The sequence below is a fragment of the Humulus lupulus genome, chromosome 7, assembly GCF_963169125.1.
Source record: "Humulus lupulus chromosome 7, drHumLupu1.1, whole genome shotgun sequence".
Lineage (NCBI taxonomy): Eukaryota > Viridiplantae > Streptophyta > Magnoliopsida > Rosales > Cannabaceae > Humulus > Humulus lupulus.
The window spans coordinates 4478065-4494327 of NC_084799.1; positions in this window are offsets into that span (position 1 = coordinate 4478065).

Consider the following 16263-nt stretch of genomic DNA (forward strand, 5'->3'; position numbering starts at 1 on the left):
GCATAATTCTTATGGTGACACTTTGGCAAGGCTTGCCACCACCAAAGAAGCTGAGACCTTGAATGTAGTGCCAGTGGATTTATTGGAAAATCCAAGCGTGACAGAAGAAACAGTAGAGGTCAAGATGATCAACACAAGATCAACCTGGATGACTCCCGTAGTGGAATACCTCACAACAAGAAGGCTACCTGAGGATAGAAAGTATGCAAGAAAAATACTATATCATGCTTCGAGGTATGTGATAGTGGTGGATGGGACATTGTACCGATGTGGTCATTCATTGCCTCTCCTACGATGTGTTCTACACGAGGAAGCTAAAACCATTTTGCAAGATGTGCACGAAGGCTTTTGTGGAGATCAAGTTGGGGGGCAAAACCTAGCATTGAAAATACTGAGGCAGGGCTATTTTTGTCCCACTTTGACAAAATACTCGACCTCATATGTTCAGAAATGCGACAAATGCCAGCGTTTCGCCATAGTTGTCCAAGCTGCGCCTGTCGAGCTAATGATGATCTCATCCCCGTGGCCATTTGTGGTATGGGGAATTGACCTCACAGGATCCCTGCCTATGGGAAATGGAGGAGTTTGTTACGCGGTGGTGGCGATCGACTATTTCACGAAGTGGGTAGAAGCCGAACCTCTAGCAACCATCACATCAAAGAGAGTCCTAGATTTTGTGGTGAAAAGTATTATATGTCAGTTTAGGCTTCCTAAAAAGATTGTGTCAGATAATGAGACACAGTTCGGCAGTGATCTCTTCACTGACTTCTGTGAAAAATACGACATTATTAAGAGTTTATCCTCAGTAGTGTATTCGCAGGCCAATGGACAGGTCGAGGTTGGGAAAAACCCTAAAGGAGAGCCTAAAGAAGAGGTTAGATGAGGCTAAAGGATTATGGCTCGGACAGCTCCCGCAAGTACTTTGGTCATACTAGACTTCTCACAAAACCTCCATGGGACATACCCCTTTTTCCCTAACTTTTGGAAGCGAGGCCGTCCTTCCAGTCAAAGACATGGTAGCCACTCATAGGCAAAGGACAATCAGCCAGGAACAGAATGATGAACTCCTTAACGCATCTCTCGACCTAATTGAAGAGAAATGAGAGGAATCGCAATTACAGCTAGCCCATTATCAACAAAAAATCACTCGCTATTTCAATTCTAAAGTTAAGACGTGAAGATTTGGATTGGACGACCTGGTTCTTCGAATGGTCTTTCTGGTGAATAAGGATCCCAAGGACGGTGTCTTAAGTCTGAACTGGGAGGGACCATATCAGGTCATTGAAGTTTTGCATGAAAGAACTTTCAAGATAGCTTGGTAGAATAGGGAAATAGTCCTGCAGACCTGGAATGCCTTACATTTGAAAAAGTATTATCAGTAGTACCATCATCCATGTAAGACTTATCTATAAAAGCCTTTTGATTAAATAATAAATGGATTATTAAATAATTTTTCTTGTTAAGGTGGTTTTAAATAATTTTTCTTGTTAAGGTTGTATCAGCTCGTGTATTAATGTTTGTAAAAGCAATCGAGAAAGTTTCTACATTCTAGTTACTTGGGGGGCATATAACCCAAGGTTGGCCAGATTAAGATCATTGGATAAGTTTAAATTATTTAAAATCCTGGATACAACCAGGTCCGAAACTTAGAAGCTTGGAAAATTGATTATTCGACAATTTTTTAAGAGCTTGAGTCTTCAATAAACCTAGCACAAACCAAGTTGAAGTCATTTAAAACCCTGGACGCAACTAGGTTCGAAATTTAGAATCTTGGAAACATTGATTATTCAATGGCTTTTTAAAGTCAGAATTTTCAATAAACCTAGCGTGAACTAAATTTAAAATCATTTAAAACCCTGGACGCAACCAGGTCCGAAACTTGGAAAGTTGGGAAAATTGTTTAATATCAAGGGTTTTTTAAAAGCTCGTGTTATCAATAAACCTAACACGAACTAAGTTTCAATAAATTAAATCCCGGATATAACCGGGTTCAAGGCCTGATTCTTAACAGGTATGATACAAATCAAGCACACAAAACTTGGATATAACTGAGCTCAAAATACCTATCCCGATCTAAAAATTGATTCCTAAAATCTTGAATGTACAAGTTTAAGGATTCACAAACATGAAAGATAGTAAATGAGAGATAAATGGATTAGAAAGTTAGATATATATTGAAACAAAGCAGGCATTATCCCAAGGAGAAAAAAAACTGTTAAACAATTATAGACAAATAAAAAAAGAAGCTATCATTGAGTTCCACCAGTTCACCCAGCCGAATTGACCTCCTCGCCATCTCCCTCAGCTGCCCCGGAAACCTCACCAGTCTCTAACGGTTCTTGCAAATGCTGAGCCTTGAATTTTTCAAGGAGCGGATCCCACAACCCGGTTTCTATGAAAGAAAAGTTCCCATCTGGGTTGAAGGCCCAACACTGGTATAATATATCTTCCATGGAAGACAATGAGGGCGTCTTTTCTTCTTTAACTGCGGCCTTGGCCTCGAGTAGTTCGGTTTTGCCTTCATTAACCTCAGACTGAAGTTGTGTAGTTTGAGCCTGGAGGGCGGACAATGCAGTCTTCGCAGCCTGCTCGCTTTCCTGGGACGAGGTGAGAGCGACCTTAGCATCATGCTCACTCTTTTGAGCGGCCGCCAAGGCAGCTTTGGTGGCCTGCTCGCCTTCTTGAGCAGCTATCAGGGCAGTGTTGGCGGCGTTAATTCGGCCCGGAGCTCTTCATTTCTAGCCCTAGCTCGGACTATGCTGTGATATTGGGCCAGGATAGACTGCAAAATAACAAAACAAGTTAGAGATATACCCTTGATCACAATAATAAGGAATTTTTCACCAAGGAAAGATAACTTACAGTGAGGTTCATCCCCGTGAGGTTCATCCCCATAGCTGACTCCAAGACATTCTCTGGGCTACGCTCCTTGATGGTCCTTAGATCCCTCGAGCTGGCCTTATAGGCATGCCCCATCATATGGCTCGCTGTCTCATAAATGATGCCCCGAAAAGCTTCAGGGATCTTTTCCAGATCCTGGGGATCTACTGGAATTCGAACAGTCGGGGTGGAACAGAGGGAGCTGGAGGACCAACTTGTATTACTTGGTCCCGAGGAAGCGCGAATCGAGGTGGAGGAGGAAGAGGAGGAACACTAGCGGTAACAGTACTCATCGGAACTAATTCTCGGGTTAAGCTTGCGTCTTTGCCCTTGGTAGAGGATCTGGAGGTGTTGTCCGCAGCAGGGGGTTTTCTTTGAGATCCCGAGCCTCTTTACGGCGGGGCCCAAGCCAGTTTTCTTTGTTTGAAAGGCAGTTTAGAGTCATGAGCTCCGGGTTGTTCCATCTCTTTGCCTGAAAATAATAAAAGGGAATTAGTTTGCAAATAAGGTTGTCAGAAATACACATAAAGAAAGAAAATAAACAAAGATCCTACCCTCCGGGCTGGGGGATGAGTCTATTATCATGACCTTCAGCTTTGGAACTAATGGAGGAGAGGGAGAGTCCACAGTTAATATTTCTGGGATCCTAAGGGGCTCAGGCTTAGGTCCTTCCTCAGGACTGGATTCATCTACATATTGTCTAAATCCAGGGGCAAGCGCACCCTGGAGCAGAGAAGACCAGGTCCTACTTTTGGTTCCATACTCCTAAAAATGGCAGATCTAAAGTTTGAAGTGTTGTCAACAACTACTGTGCCCTTAGGGTAACTACTGTCATGGCATACCACTAGGTGGTATACGCATTGGAGCAGGGTTATATTATGATCTGGGTTATAAGGATGGCGATGGACAAGCTAATTTGGGTTAAATCGAACTAACCTAAAATCAGCAACAACCCTATATAATTCTCTATAGGGGTATGGGTTACCTTGGCCGGAGGGGCTAGCTGCTGCTCCTGAAGCAACTCGTTTGAAGTCAGGTTCCCGGGCAGCCTCAAGAGCTCGCCTTTTCCTCACAAGAGGCACTTCGTCCTCTTCTTCCTCCTCGCCTTCGGTGGCTGGCAAGGCCTCCTCTTGAGAGGATGGGAGCTCTTGGATCACCGGAAGGGTAGCCCGGGTCCTTAAGATCAACATTTGACCTTCACCAATCAACTTACAATCCAGCATCATGACCTAGCAGTAGACCTTCACGCTGGGTGGAAGCCCAGAAAATTTCTCGTATTGACCCCCGAGGGTCACAGAATTCTCCGTCCTTGCAAATATGGCTGCACGAGAAACAAATTCAGTTAAGACATGTACAAAAGAAACACCTTGAAAGGAATAAAAAATGTCACAAGCTGAGGTTTCAAAAGTAAGGAACTTACGAGGACAGTTGAAGTATCTGTGTTCACAATTGCAGAACCCATTCGACATAAAGAACATGTCTTTGTAGTCGTTGGGGTGACTGGGAAGCTCGATGACGGAAGCAGAGTTGGAAAATCTTATCAGATAGTAGAACTCGTCACCTCGCCCCCTCTGTTCTGGGCTAACTTTAAGGCAGAATAAATATAATATATTTTCCGGAGTGGGGACCTCCCACTCATGCTTCAAAAACAAGTATTTCAGCCTTGCCAAAAGCCTATAAGAATTTGGGGGAAGCTGAAATGGAGCCAACTTCACGTAGTTCAAGAAGTCAACAAAATATTGGTCCAGGGGAAGAAAGGCCCCCGCCTTCAAGTGCTCGTCGCTCCAAGTCGTGAAATCGTCTTAGAGAAGGGAGCAGCTCTGTTCCCCTTCGAACACAGGTCAGGCAAGGATAGCTCTGGTCCCGACCTCTATGTTATGGCTCAGCATGATCTTGTTCACCCTCCCTTGGGTCGTGATTTTTGACACGATGCGTTTAGCCTCGAAGTAGGTGTTGGGGTCAACCACCACCTCCTTCTCCACCACCATACCGAAGTGGAGGATGGGAGATTCTAGGGTGATCTGCTTCCCCTTGTTCTTCTGCTGAGCTGACAAACTTGTGGCATTCTTCTTGGGGGCGGTTTTCTTGTGAGGAGCCATCAGATCGCCTAGCGAGCAGAATGACCTAATTAGTAGGCGACCTAAGAGGGTTTAAAGACTGACGCAGAAGTACGAAGGGAGGAAGGTTTACTTTTGTTATACAAGCTGAGGTTAGCCTTAGCCCCATCACGTGATGCCACGCGATACCCTAAGTTACGCGCCTCGGTTTCCTAACAGACCCCTGATATTTAGGGATCCGTGTGTCACACTTCCAGACCACTACTTTCCTTGGGAGGCCGTTTAGAGCAAAGCCACCCAAGAAGCGTGACCCCTAAGTTACCTGATTTGAACCAAAAAAAAAATCCTTTGTCTCCTTTATCCCGAATGGGTATTCTTTAAATTAATTCACCATAGAAATTACCCAGATTTACCCAGAATTTTCCCAGTTTTATGAATGTCTTATTTCTAAAGATATTTTTGGAATCACCCGTTGAACCTAAGTCGAAGCCTATTCGCTAAAAACGTTTAGAAATAGCCTAATAGTGACTACAATGAATATTGCGGATGAACATGGTGAAGAACAAAAGTCTAAAATAAAAAAAATTCTTCAAACAAAAAAAGAGAGATACTTACAGTATGTTCTTCGCCGGTAAGACGTAGACATTGCAAAGGGAAGTTCTTGGCAAACTTCTGAGTAATTGGGTACAATGAACGAGTTTTGGGGATTTCTTGGAAAGAAGTAAGTTTCGGAAGTGCAGAAGAGGAAATTTTTTAAATGAAAGGCGGTGAAGTCTGAAACTTGACCATTCCTTTTATACGTAAGTTGTGTAAATTAATCTGGGCCATCCATTTGGGTTGGTTCAAGATCCAAGGACCAAGGTTAGATAGACAAAACGACGGCAAAAAGGTGACAAGCCAATTATTGCAGTCCTTGAAACCCGAACAGACGCCAATTGCAGTACCCCACGTGTCCAATACTCGAGTAGTGGGCAGGCATGATTTTGTGTAACAGAAGATTAAAAGGCCGTACTGTGTAGGTCAGAAAATGATGACGTCATACACGAGTAGGAGCTTGTGGGACAAATATTGTACCCTAATTTTAGTTCGAGTCATTCACTCAGTTCGGGTACAACTGGCAAATAAATATACGGAGAAATAACCAAAGGAATGAAATCTACTTATTATCCACATAAGTAACTCCAGTTTCACATGGGAACGTGTGGTGTTAGGTGTCCTGGGTTTAACCCGAGCTACAGACATGGAAGTTGTGAAGTGCGAGCTCATAATATTCAAACGGTGTTCGAAATACGAGCTTGGAGGAGATGTTCAGCACGTGCTAACTCAAATGTATTGCATACTCAAGGATCCCTTGACACTCAGAATCCCATTATACGGTTATTTATGACCAGGCTGTCATATTTAATGTCCTGGATATTAGGAGAACATTTACTGTATGATCAAATCATATCCCATTATAAATGAGAAATATACGTATTAAATGTAATAAAAATGTATATGCGTGATTGACTCACGCGGTTACCCAAACCTGTTCATGGAATTTCTCTATAAATACTGAGAATATTGGACAGGATAAGGCACAGATTATTCTGTAATACTAAAACTCTGCCAAAATATAGAGTGAAACATCAATAATATAGACTTGTGGACTAGGTGAATTTTAACCACTGAACCATGTAAAAGATTTGTGCTCTTGTGAATTCATTTCATTTTTCATTACGGTTTATAACTAAGCACTAATCTACCTTACTATTTCTTAATACACTATTGGCGAAAAATCGCGTCAACACATATCATTTGTAAAAGTTAACTTTTCTTAATGGCTGAGGTTCATGCGCGTAAGAATTGGCTTCACATTCCTTAGCCACTCTTCTGCCTCAAAGGGGTCTATAGTCCCTTCGAAGTTTGGAGCGTGCTGCTTGCGGAACCTTTCATACACTGACTCCATATTCGGTACTGGATGTGGCGCGTAGTTCGTCACTGGCCATCCCCCATATGGACTAACTTGTTGGGGTGCTAGGGCCATTTGTTGTAGCTGCGACTGCGGTTGCGGCGGAGGCTGAGGCTGAGTCTGCGCCTGTTGACGTTGTTGCTGCAAGAGTTCCTCGACTTGTTGTTGCCGTCTAGCGATTTCCGCGGTGTTGTCAGATGGCGGTGTCGGCGCGTTGCGGCTAGTAGTAGCACGCACTCCTCTTCTGCGAACTGGAGGGCATCTTTGGTCGTTGGAACAACGTTGGAGGCGTTTCCGTTGGTGCGTGCAGATCTTCGGAGCGACATCTTCACCAAAAGTTCTAACAGTCGAGAACTTGTTAGAACTTACCCTAATAGGCTCTAAGGCAAAAACTTATTCTAAAACAAACATATCTCGGACCTATTTATTATGACTTCTTATGAAAAATTATATAGGTCTTTATTTATTATTAGAGTGGGTTTCTATACTTAGAAAAATAAGTCATCTTTATTTTCTAAGTGTGTTTCTAATCATCCTATATGACTTAATTCTCAGGCTCGAAACTTATCTTTGTTCCAAAGTTAACCATATTGAGGGAGGGCTGGGATCAGTAAAATCGTTCCCACTACTAAGGCCCCCTAACTCTCAATAAAGAAACTTGGTTCATTGATTTGTATCCACCCTCACTGAACTTAGTCATTATTCATTTTATTTATTACTTATTATGATTGCGAAAATAAAATCAAACTCATACATGATAAAATAACATGAAATTAATTTGGAAAAATAATTTTCACTTATTACAATCATAAAATAAAGAAATAAACAAAACAAACAATGAAAAACTAGCTATTCTAAAAATCGGGATCTTCTACATCCGATCCTTCATCTAGCATATCATTATCTATCTCCTTATAATCATCATTGTCTTGAGCCTCAAAATTTCCTCGGGGAAGATTCAAGAAGATCCTATGTTGTTGCTCATTAGTGAATTGAAACTCTAAGTCATAGGTGAACTTAAGTATGAGAGAATAATATCTTAGGGCTGCTTGTAAGTCATCATCATTATTTATATTCTCCCATATTTCTTCTAAAGTTTAAATTGCTGAAGGAAAATCTTTTAAAAGCCTAATTACTAGGACATATTGTTCTGCAGCTCTCATCATGATTTGCTTAGACTCTTGAAGGTGACCTATCTCTTTGTGGAACAAGATCAATCTTCGAGTGATCTTTTCTAGTGCTCCTACGGTGTTTCTTGGCTCCCTTATTCTTTTTAAAGCCTTAATGGCTCGGATATCCTCATTGCTTAAAGCTCCATTCATTCTTAACTGAAACATAAACACTAAAGTTGTTAGCTATACACATAGACAAAGTAACTTGTAACTTGTAACTTAAACACTTACTTGGCGGTTCGATTCGGAGCTTTGAGCATGTGTATCGAGGAGAACTTCATGCGAAGGAACCGTCTTCTCTGATACCAACTGTAACGACCCACTAATCTAGACTATTTGGACCATTAACGAATCTATACATAAAACTTACATTTTTGCAGAAATACCATAATTTATTATAAACTTGTAGAAACAAATGTTACTTTCATAAAAATAAGTAGGATATGGGTACCCATTGTCTTTAAAACAAAAATAACTTAAAAACTAAAAAAAAAAAAGTTACATAAAAATGCGTAAAATACATTTAAAACCATAAAAACATAAACAAGACTACATCCTTGAATCGAATAACGCTCGGCCCCTTGACTCCATTCACCATCGATACACATCCTCTAAGCGTCACGAATCTTTCCACCTCTAAAGCTTATTTCCTGCACATAAACAGAAAGGAATGAGCCTAATGCCCAGCAAGGAAAATCTAACACATAGTCATAAACATAAACATAATTTCATAATAACGTAAAGACATATCATAACACATAATACACTTATTATAATGGCCATTATTACTTGGGGTCCCATAGACTAAACAAGCTTATGCCCATGAGATTAGTGGGGTCCTACCAGCTAAATAGGCTTATGCCCACAATCTTTTTGGGGTCTTGTTAGTCAAATAGGGCATATGCCCAAGCCTACAACATACACATGCACAACATAACATACTCATATCATATCATAACACATAAGATAACATAAACATAAACATATATTCTAGCCTATTTTCCTTACCAAAGTTACCGGGATTATGGACTGAGTTGGGACTTTTGGAACACTCCTAAAACCATAAGAAAGAGTGAGTCTAAAGAAAGGAGATGAAATGAAAGAGATGGAAAGACTAAACCATAAAAAGAACATACTTACCGACTTATATGCTTAAGAGCTTGGATTCCCTAACCAAAATAAGAATAAGGTTAGGGGACTGAGTAGAAGGTTTTGAGAAAGGAAATAACATAAAATACAGAAAGGAACTAGAGTTTTGGGTTTACCTCAAAGATTGCAAGATCAATCTAACCTCCACCGAAATACTATAGAACTCACTTCCCAAAGTGTTTGATAAGCTTATGATGTTTAAGCTTATAGTTTTTCCCCAAACCAAGTGTTTACCCTCTCACACTCACTTAACACTAGCAGCTTCTGAACTTAGAGCAAATGGTGAATAATGGCTGGGTACTAGGTCCTATTTATAGAGTTTGGGAATGAAAAATATCTTGATTTTACTTGAATAAAAATAATGGCTTTTTAGGTGAAAATCATTTGAATAATCGTTCAGCAGAGGCTGAAGACTCGTTCAGAAGATGCTGGACTGTTGAAGGAGTTTGAATGGCTGAAAGGAAAAGAATTCAAAAGTATTTGAAAACATGCTGGTGGAGGCGATATATCGCCCCCTATAGGCGATATATCGCCTGGACCTTTGTTCCCGAGGCGACCGTGCATCGATTCGTGTTTTCCGTATCTACGTGCTGCGATATATCGCCCCCTATAGCTGCGATATATCGGCATACGCTGAATATTTAAACACGAATTTACACATTTTTAGCTAAGTTTGAATGGAGTAAACAGCCTTGACTAAGCCCTCAACGTACTCAAAGCTGCTGACTGACCCTATAACATTCAAACTTTACCCTTATTTAATTTAATCCTCCAAAATACTTAATCCTTAATTACCATTCATAACATGTGCTTAAAATCCTATTGGTTGATATCTAAACCTTATAGTATAATAAATATAATCCTTAATATCAGTCACATTAATCAAACCTTAGGTTAAACTTAATATTCTTAAACTATAGATTAAACTTAGAAAATCTATAAGTACTACTATGAGTGTCCAAATAATTCCCGGTCTGAACCAAAAATCCATAGTAACAAAGATAATGCTATAAATACTATCATACTATTATCTATCTTAGCTAAGTAAAGTTCTTGGACTCTACAATAAATTAGGGGCACCATGCTTCCACTTGGCCATGCATATTGGGTAGGCTGGTTGGTCATGGTTATTAACAGCCTCCTCAAAATATAGTACTAATTGATAACTAATAATCAGCTCTTAATTTTTTTAAAAATATTATTTATTATGAACACACAATCTGCTCTTGTATTCTTAATAAGCAATCGGCCCTTGTACTTTAAAAAATATGTCAAAAATGAAAATATTTATATAGTCAAATACTGGTACACATGCCGTCCATTCACAAAATCTACAGTATGAGAATACTATTTTTGAATAGAGCTATTTTATTTTTCTTTTTAAATTAAGAGAATTACTAAGGGGCACAAATGATGTCCAACACCACAATGAGTGACATAGATTATTAGTGAAATCTAATATTAGATCTACATATTTGAATTCATTTAAAAATTATTATAGGATATTGCTAGTAAATAAAGAATAACTTCTTTAATCCCTTAAGTTGTCAAGTAGTACCATTCTTAAATTAAATAACGTTGTTGCTAGTAATAGAAAAATTCATTAATATGAATATGATGTTCTTCCAATAAAAATCAGGCCTTCAAATAATATCAGTTGACTACTTCAATAATATAAAGAAAAATTCCATTCCATTGACTCCAAAGTCTTTTATAGAAAAAAAAAAAACTCATCTCTCACGCAATAATAGTACACTTAAGTTTCCAGTCTTTTCTTCTTCTTCTTCTTCTACGTATACCAAACGCAGCTTTTGCTCAAACCAACAACAACGGCAACGACATCACAGTCGGCACAACACTTCTTCATACCAACTTGGCATTGTTAATTATTATTTAAACAAAATAGAGAACCATGGCAATTAAATATGCCGTGAACCAGACTGTTTTGTTTATTAAACATATATTTCCTAGTCAACAGTCAACCGTGATTGTGGAGAGTTACTATATAAATGAGCTTCTATCATCTTTACCATGCAAGTCACTAAACACCAATAAGTTGTAGATCTAAAGAAGCTAAGAGTTGCTGGAAATGAGAGACCAAGGACAGCCGAGGCATTGGCCTCGACTAGTTTTTGCTATGGCAATTTGCTTCATAGCCACAAGTGTTATCGCCGATTACAACAAGCCTTATGTTTATGCTTCTCCTCCACCACCAAAGAAGGTTGCACACTTCCTCCTTATTTTTTCAAGTCTCCTCCTCCACCACCAAAGCACGTTATCCACCCACCGTACCACTACAAATCCCCACCACCTCCACCATCTTCTTCAGTGTCACCTCATTACAGGTCTCCACCACTACCAAAGCATGTAAACCACCCACCTTATGTCTACAAGTCTCCTCCACCGGTACACTTACCTCCACCTCCTCCCTATGTCTACAAGTCCCCTCCACCACCAGTCAACTTGCCACCACCTCCTTACATCTACAAGTCCCCACCCCCACCTCCACCAGTCCCCTCACCACCACCTCCATACATTTACAAGTCTCCACCCCCACCAGTTCACTCGCCACCACCTTCTTACATCTACAAGTCTCCACCACCACCATCCCCATCACCATCACCATCACCATCACCTACATACATTTACAAGTCTCCACCTCCACCAGTCCACTCACCCCCACCTCCTTACATCTACAAGTCTCCACGACCATCATTCCCATCACCACCCCCTTCATACATTTACAAGTCCCCACCTCCACCGGTTCATTCACCGGCACCTCCTTACATGCAGGGGTGGACACACATTGGAACGAGTTGGGTCAATTGACCCGAGTGAACTTTTAGAAATTATATGTACATATGTTAATATTTTTGTAATATTTTAATAATTAAATGTATTGACCCCACTAAAATATTTACATTTTTTTTTTAAAGATTTTATAGTTCTGTTTGTTTATTTCAAATTTTACCACTTGTACTTTGCTTTTAATTCATGAGAATATTATTCATATGTATTTTTTTTAATGGATGTTTTTTTTTTAATATTTTTTTTTGACCCCAGTAAAAATATATTCTAAGTCCGCCTGCTTACATGTATAAATCTCTTACGTCTCCACCAAAGATAGCACATCCTCCTTCACACGCATACAAATCTCCTCCACTCCCAATTAACAGGTATTATTATAGATCACCACCATCGCCTTCTCGCAAGCTATCTCACAAGCTATACGTCTACAGTTCACCTCCACCTCCTAAATATTACTGAGTTCCCTTTGGTTATAATTTCAAACTTAGAACTTTAATAACTATGCTTTCTTATATGCACGTTCGAGTTTGAAGAAATTTTCAACGTTTGTAATTGCGTATCTATTATCTAATAGTGTGAGTTCCTTTGAGAGAAGCATGGCTGGTTGTATTATTTCTTTTTATGGAATGAAACCAATAATAATTTGATCTTATTATTATGAGCCCTTGTCTCTGTCGTTGTAGTTTCTTTGTACTACTGATCACAAAATATATACGGATTAAAAAAGACACTGATAATAATTAAATATGTTGTCACTTGATTACGTACGCGATGACCTCTATACTAAACAAGTCCACATACTCCAAAAATGAATAATGAAATTGATTACTCTTAAAAAACCAAAACTAGCTAAATGATTAAATCAAGGGTTAAATGAGTAACTTTCGGAGCTTGTTACATGAAACCCGAACATACGCCAATTGCAGTACCCCATGTGTCTAGACTCGAGTAGTGGGCAGACATGGTTTTGACTCACGCGGTTACCCAAACCTGTCTATGGAATTTCTCTATAAATACTGAGAATATTGGACAGGAAAATGGACGGATTATTCTGTAATACTAAAACTCTGCCAAAATATAGAGTGAAACGACAATAATATAGACTCGTGGACTAGGTGGATTTTAACCATTGAACCACGTAAAATATTTGTGCTCTTGTGAATTCATTTTATTTTTCATTACGGTTTATAACTAAGCACTAATCTACTTTACTATTTCTTAATACACTGTTGACGAAAAATCGCGTCAACACATATCATATGTAAAAGTTAAATAACTTTTCTTAATGGGAGAATAGTAGTAAGAAAATTTAAATAAAGAGAGTAAAATAGAAAGAAATTATTCATAAAAATTAAAAAATAAATAAATTAGGGGGCACCATGCTTCCACTTGGCCATGCATATTGGGTAGGTTGGTTGGTCATGGCTATTAAAAGCCTCCTCAAAATATAGTACTAATTGATAACTAATAATCAATTAGTAAGAAAGAAAGAGAGTAAGAATAGCAGTAATTGATAACTTAATGGGAGAATAGCAGTAAGAAAATTTAAAGAAAGAGAGTAAAATGGAAAGAAATTATTCATAAAAATTAAAAAATCAATAAATTAGGGGGCACCATGCATATTGGGTAGGTTGGTTGGTCATGGCTATTAAAAGCCTCCTCAAAATATAGTACTAATTGATAACTAATAATCAACTCTTATTTTTAAAAAAAATATTATTTATTATGAACACGCAATCTACTCTTGTATTCTGAATAAGCAATCGGCCCTTGTACTTTAAAAATATGTCAAAAATGAGAATATTTATATAGTCAAATACTGATACACATGCTGTCCATTCACAAAATCTACAGTGTGAGAATACTATTTTTGAATAGAGCTATTTTATTTTTCTTTTTAAATTAAGAGAATTACTAAGGGGCACAAGTGATGCCCAACACTACAAGGAGATGACATAGACTCTAATATTGGTAAAATCCAATATTAGATCATACACATTTGAATTAATTTTAAAGTTATTATATGATATTGCTAGCCAACACTATAAATAAATGTACCCTTTAGTGATAATTTTTTAGTCACAACATATATTTTGTGTGACTAAATATCACTTTTAGTCATAACAAAAAATTATCAGTGACTAAAAAGTCATACTTAATCACAAGTTGTCACTTATGTAGTTTTAGTCACAACCTATTATTTTTAGTGATAAAGTTTGTTGTGACTAAAAATACATTTAGTGACAACAAATTGTGATTTTTGTAACTAATACTTTTAGTCACAGACTTTTTAGTGATGACACGAGTAAGATGATTTTTCTCAGGCACAATTTTTTTACTTGTAGTCACAAAATTTATTGTGACTAAAACTAAGATTTTTTGTAGTTAATTATAAGGTGCAACTTCTTTAGCACCTTAATGTGGTGTTTGGTTGCAAAACAAAAATGGAATGGTAATGGCAATGGTAATGGTAATAATAATAGGAATGGAATTTTAATTCTTTTGTTTGGTTGAGACTTTGGAATCAATAACGGAATAATGATTATTATGTTTGGTATAGTATGGAATGTAATAAAATTTATATTATTTTGACCAAAATATATTTATTTTCATAAATAATTTTTAATAAAATTATTATTATTTTTTAATATTAGTTTTTATTATATACCAAATTCTCATGTTTATTCTACATCATATTTTTTTATTAAATTATCCAAATAAAACAAAAATATTTTGTAGAAAAAAGTATTGTTGTCGCCGTTTTTCGTCAACTTAACATGTAGAGCGCGTAAACAGCAAAAACTATGGCAAGAATATCACGGTAAAACAATGAGTTTTTTACGTGGTTCAGCAGTTAACTCTGTCTAGTCCACGAGTCCTTTTTATTAAGACTTAGGAAATTTCTGGAAATTCTTCAGGGATGAATTCTCCAGAGATTCTCTCAAGATCACAAAATTTCGGTCCTTTTCAAAGGTACATGACATCTCTATTTATAGAGGGAATTCAGAATACAATCCCACATGTTTTGGGAAATTATTCTGAGAATTTATAAATTAAATTACTTTAATGCTTGTAACACCCATATACTAGGAAACGTCCGTGAAGACCAGGAGACATATAACAAACTTTAATATCCCTTTAATGTAGGGGAGTTACAACAATAAATATATTTTAAACGCACGAACTGTCTTATCGGATGACCCATTACGTTGTTCGAGATCGGTAATTGGCATCATGCCGAACCAGGTCTCTGAGTAAATTACGAGCTGTATAACTTTCCCCAGGACCAGCTTGGAGTGGATAAATACCACCGAGGTCATTACATTCCGAGCCTACACCCTTGCCAAGCTTGGGCTACTTGATCCGAAGACACCCGACAACAGATATACTCCGACGCTACATCTTTCGAGCCTAAACATCATTCCGAGGTTACATATCTTCGAGGTTGCCACCTTGCTTCCCGGGTTGGCATCAGTACCACGACTCATGCACTTTAGGAATTGCGAGCTCACACCTGAAAAATCCAACTTTCGAGGTCACAACCTCAGATCTCGAAATCTGGGTGTAACATTTTGCCCCCTCAAAAGTATTGGTTCGAATCCTATGAGAAGGAAACTTTTGAACTACTCTCTTTGGGAATCGTTCCATCACACACTCGAGTATGGACACGTGTCATCAGGGTATTGCTCACTCAGTGTACTTGAGTGCCTTGAAAATCTGCACATGACCACTCGCTTGCCACCTTTATGGTACCATCATGTCACTTGTCCCTGGTCGTTGGATTTGACACAGAATTTGGCCAATGGCCTAGATTAGTTCGACTCTCATCATCTCCACGGGCCTATAAATAATCTCCTGAGTCGTCTTCTTCATTTTTCCCTTATACTAAAAAACTGCTTCTTCTGTCATCTGTTTCTCTGCAACCACCATTTTCAATGTGTAAGTGTCTGATCTTAACTTGTATGTATATCTTCTTTTTCTTTACGCCAATTTATGCCTTTGTTGTTTTTGCATTTCTGGGAATGTGCTGATTTATTCTTTAGTTTGATGTACTAGTATACTTTGATCGATAGATATTCGTTTAGGTTCCCCGTTACTGGTTTTGAACCCAGTTCAAATGTAGGAAGACCCAAATATGGTGTTTTTTTTTTCTGGGTTTTCAAATTTTGGAGGACATATCTTGTACACCAAGATATCGGGTACAAAATCTTGATTTTAAAGAATGCACGATACCCAAAAATACAAT